Source organism: Mastomys coucha, unplaced genomic scaffold (genome assembly GCF_008632895.1).
Source record: "Mastomys coucha isolate ucsf_1 unplaced genomic scaffold, UCSF_Mcou_1 pScaffold18, whole genome shotgun sequence".
Classification (NCBI taxonomy): Eukaryota; Metazoa; Chordata; class Mammalia; order Rodentia; family Muridae; genus Mastomys; species Mastomys coucha.
This window is the reverse complement of record NW_022196900.1, coordinates 96,558,458-96,563,686: the sequence shown is the minus strand read 5'-3', so window position 1 is coordinate 96,563,686 and position 5,229 is coordinate 96,558,458.

The following is a 5,229-nucleotide window of genomic DNA, read 5'->3' as shown; positions in this document are numbered from 1 at the left end:
TCGGAAATCCGCCTGCCTCCACCTCCCAAGTGCTAGGATTAAAGGCGTGCGCCACCACCGCCCGGCTTTTTCTTTTTTCTTTTGGTTTTTCGAGACAGAGTTTCTCTGTGTAGCCCTGGCTGTCCTGGAACTCACTCTGTAGACCAGGCTGGCCTCGAACTCAGAGAATCTGCCTGCCTCTGCCTCCCAAGTGCTGGGATTAAAGGCGTGCGCCACCACTGCAGGGCAAGACATTCTTTTTCTAAATGGAGCCTTCTAATGTAAAACCAGTGGGGATCTGCCTGGTTTGCCCTGAGGGAAAATTGGAGCCCCAAGGTTTTGCCCTTCCTCGAGAAGAGTGGGTCTTCCCTGCCAGCTCTGCTGCTCCCTCCTCAACCTCCTCACGTAGTCACCTCTCTGTGTCTCTGTTCCTCTTCTGTGAAAGCCAGGGAGGGGAAGGCCGTGTTCCTGGCACTGTCCTCAGAGAGCTCAGTGAAGACTTTGAAAGTGTCCCCGGCCCCATGCTCAGCACTCAGTGAGGGCACAGCAAATGTGAATTAGCACGGTCTGTACTGCATGACAGGGAGCCACGGAGCAGGGCATCAGCACCACAGAAGGTGTGACACAGCCACACCACCACCACCACCACACTACTGGAGCACACTACAGCACCACGGCAGAGCAGTGGAGGCACACCCGGAGGGATGGCGATAGGTCTGCACACCGGAGGGATGGGTCTGGGCCCCTGAACCAGAAGCAGGGTTACCCCTGGAGCTTGGCAGAACGTCCCAGCCCTCGACCTCGAGATGTGGGATATCTCAGAGAAAGCAAGCTACCTGTTCAGGTAGACAGCTTGGCGTGGGAGGAAGGGCTGATTCCAGAGAACTGAGCAACTGTGGGCTGGAGAACTGATGGGTAACTGATGGAGGTGGGGTAGCCTTGGCTTACACAGATGAAAGGTGACTAAAGAGATACGTGCAGCAAGACAGAGGTGATTAGCATGACTCCGGACAAGCCAGGCTTGAGGGGTGTATTAACAGGGTTCTCTAGAGGAACAGAACTGACTGTGTGTATGCACATATATATCCAACAATAGCTGCCTACCAGTTGAAGGTCCAAGAATCCAATAGTTGTTCAGTTCATGGAGCTGGATGTCTCTGCTGGTCTTTCAGTATATGCCAGAATCCTGAGGAAGTAGGCTCTAATGCCAGTCAAGGAATAGACTTGCCAGCAAGAAGTGAGGGCAAACAGGCATAGAGAGCAAGCTTCCTTCTCCCGCGCGCGTCCTGCGTCCTTTAATATAGGCTGCCAGCAGAACGTGTGGACAAGAATAAAGGTGGATCTTCCCACCTCAAACACATGAATTAGAGGGGTGCCCACGCCCCTTGAGAGACATTCTTTTATTATCTCAAATTTAAATATAGCCACTGATACTTCCTTAACTGATGTTACATAACATGACATAGAAATATCTGTACAAATAATTCTTAACAAAATATGACAGAAACACTCATGTCAGTTATAATCCTTGTTTCGGCAACTAGTCACGTGGCCGTAGCTGGTGTTTAGAACTCCCTTTCTCTCCTGCTTGTTCTCTATTTCCTCATTCCCTGGAAACATCCCACAGAAGGTCTTGGCTCTTTCTGTGGAGGAGTGACCCATACCTTCATTCCTGACTGGTCTGTGTCTTTGTCATCCTGCCTGGACTAGGTTCTTATAGTTTTCTGTCAACTTTAATCACAGGACACGGTAGTACCAAGAGACACTGTAAAGGCTCTTCCACACTCCAGACATAATCTTTCTTACCTCCATTGTGGGGAAGCAACCCAATTTCCCCTTGGTAGTCTAGATCAATCACCCCTCCTAACACTTGTTATTCCTTTCTTAGCCTGTTGGCCTAAGGGCACCAGAAGCCCAAAGTGGCCAGAGGGAAGTCTGAGCTTCCTTTCAAAGGACTGTTGTTCCCTGTTCTTGGCAGGAGCGCTCTCCACTTTGGAACGAAAACTTCTAGGTCGTCAGAACTTAAGGTCACAGAAACAGGAAGCAAAAAAGTCATCCTAGTGGATCACTAGGAATGATACTGACTGGAACTATTCCTTTTTTCACCCCTTGATTCCTGGATCCAGGCGTGTGGATCCTGGCTATACAAGAATCTGCTCCATATGTCAGACACTGATTCAAAGCATATATTGCCTGCTGGAGAACCCTGCCTCAGCTTTCCAGGCTGCTGCCACCTAATTAGCACTGTATCTCTGTCTTCAAAACATCATTCCATCTTCCTATCAGCCGAGCTGCTTCAGGATAGTGGGAAACATGGTAAAACCAGAGGATTCCATAATTGTGGGCTTGCTGTAGCTCTTCTCTGCCTGTGGAGTGCCTTGGTCAGAAGCAGCAACACTATATGGAATACCATGATGGTGGATAAGGCATTCTGTAAGTTCAGGGATGGTGGGTGTGGCAGAAGCATTACATACAGGAAAGGCAAATCTATAACCAAAATAGGTATTTATTCCAGAGAGGACAAAGCATTTGTCTTTCCCCTGGGAGAAGCGGTCTAACAGGTCACTGGCTGATCACGCGGAAGAATTGTGCCATATCTGGGGCTCAGTGTTGGACTCTTCTGTTGGCAGACCTTGCATCCAGCAGCAGCTGTAGCCAGACCAGTCTTAGTGAGTGGAAGTTCATGTTGTCAAGCCCATATATAACATCCATCTCGGCTGCCATGCCCACCTTGGCATGGGTTCACTGGGCAGTGACAGGAGTAATGGGAGGAAGAGGCTGACTGTCCACAGAACAGGTCATCCTATCTACTTCATTACTGACCTCCTCCTTGGCTGAAATCACCTTTTGGCAAGCATTTACATGGGACACAAATATCTTCACATCCTTTGCCCATTTGGAGAGATCTGTCCACATACCTCTTCTGCAGATGTCTTTCTCACCAATTTTCCAATCGTGATCTCTCCTAATCCCTAACCATACAGCCAATCCATTGGCTATAGCCCATAAATCAGTGAACAGTCACACATCTGGCCATTTCTCCTCCCAAACAAAATGTATGACCATGTGTGCTGCCCGAAGCTCTGCCCACTGGGAAGATTTCCCTTCACCGGAGTCTTTCAGAGTTGTCCCAGAAAGGGGTTGTGATGCTGAGGCTGTACTCTTCTGGGTGGTGCCTGCATAATGTACAGAACCAGCTGTCAATCAGACCCTGGCCTTCTCCTCCTCAGTCAGCCAATCACAGGGCACACCCCATGATGCTATAGGTGCATTCTTGGCATCAGGAGACAGCATTATGATGGGAGTAGAAACTATTGGATTTAGGCAGCTTCTTCATGTAATTTGCTCCTGACTTCAGGACCTGCACTGTCTTCTGCACTGGCCAGATAGGAGTGTTAAAGAGAGACATGATGGGGACCACCACCCGGCATCTTTCAGGTCCTTGATGGTGGCACAAATGTCTGCAGTTCCTCCAGAGACATGATACTGTCCCTGGTACAGGCAACTCCAAAGACTATCATTTAGCCTTTCCAACCATAACAGCCCTCACTCCATCCACAGGTCAGGGAACTAATGTGAGAATTTGATATCTTGTATGTTTCTGCAACATATATATATATATGTATATATATGTATGGGTATGTGTGTGTGTGTGTGTGTGTGTGTGTGTGTGTGTGTATTAATCCCAATTAGACATTCTGGGGCTGGGGGAAAAACCCACTGAATAGGTTCCAGGACCCACTCAATCTATCATGAGTTGGACTTCAGCCAAAACTCCATTACTTGATCACCTGACCTCTATAGGCCCCTACTTTAACTGGAGGGCCACAATGTTTCTTGAGATCTCCCTGGACCAGCATCAGTTCAAAACCAGTATTTAATAGACCCTAAAAACTCTGGTAGTTTCCTTTCCCCCAGTGCAGTTAGCCTTGTAAAAGGTCATAGATCCCTCTGGGGAAAGACAGGAGAAGGGCTAACGGTAAAACTTTTAGGTTCATGGGCCAAGATTCCCTTTAGCCACGATCCATTGTAACCTTTCTTTCATCTGTTTGAGAATGTTTCTGTTTATACAAATCAAACACAATTGCAGTCAGCTTCTTGTCTACTTTGTATCTGGAAACACTATGACTGACTAGCCAGTATCAGAGGTCAGGCTAACAAAAATTCACCTTGCCTGGGCTGACCGTTATGGGTTAGTCATTATGACCATTGTTTTGTCTACGCTGCCCAATATAATAACTACGATCACCTTGCCTTTGGTGATTCAATGCTGCCACCTGGCCCTTGCTACCTCGGGGCCCAATTAAACCCAGTGCATTTAATTCATCCAGCTGAGCAGCATCTCCGATGGAAGAGGGCGGTCAACAAAGCTCTTCAAATATGCTGGTGCCCCTCTCACCAGTTTGTGTCTTGTAGGATTAGTGAAGGGCATGTCTTCGGGGCCTTCCCATTGTGGAAAATTAGGTTTACACAGCACATCCACTCTAGCACTGAAATTTCTCTGAGCCCTAAAATCCCTTCATCAACACTAAGCCGAGGAATATCAGCATCTTCATCTCCTTTTCAGCAGGCCATCTTTCGACAAATGCTTCAGCCAACCATTCAAACAAACCTTTGACACCTTTTTAAAAAAAAACTGTGAAAGATTCTATACTAAACCTAGAATCTTTTCTCAGCCTCCTATTAATAAACTCCGCCTGATCCCGGTTTATGTTCCTTCCATCATTATCCCACACCCTTAACATCCATCCCCACACATATTTCCCAGAATTCTGCTTGAATGAATTAGTAAACTCATCAAGCTCTTTCATAGCGTAAAACCTCCTCATGGACTACATTTTCTATCCCTCCTCCAGGATCCTGCTTGGCCCTCAGTCTGGTTATAGGTCTAGAGGCTCCTGTTGGTTAGCCCGGAGGGGCATCCCTGTTGTCTTGCTTGGCATCTGTCTCCTTCTGAGAAAGTCCCTGCTGGCTTAGCAGACAATGGAGGATTAATCTCCTCAGCCAGAGGTGGGAAAGGCAAGGTTTCAGGAAGGGTTGGGGTGAGAGTATATCTTCTGCTGGGGTTGGAAAGAGCTTACTTCCTCAGCTCAGATAAACCCTGAGAATCTGAGGATTCGAAGTTCTCAGCCTCCATAGGGCCCGCCCACACATTTCCATCCAGAGTTATCCCAAGAATCACTATCTTTCTCAGTTACTGCCCTTTGACCGCTGACATCCTCCGTGGCTGAGACTGGATATTCCCTGTAC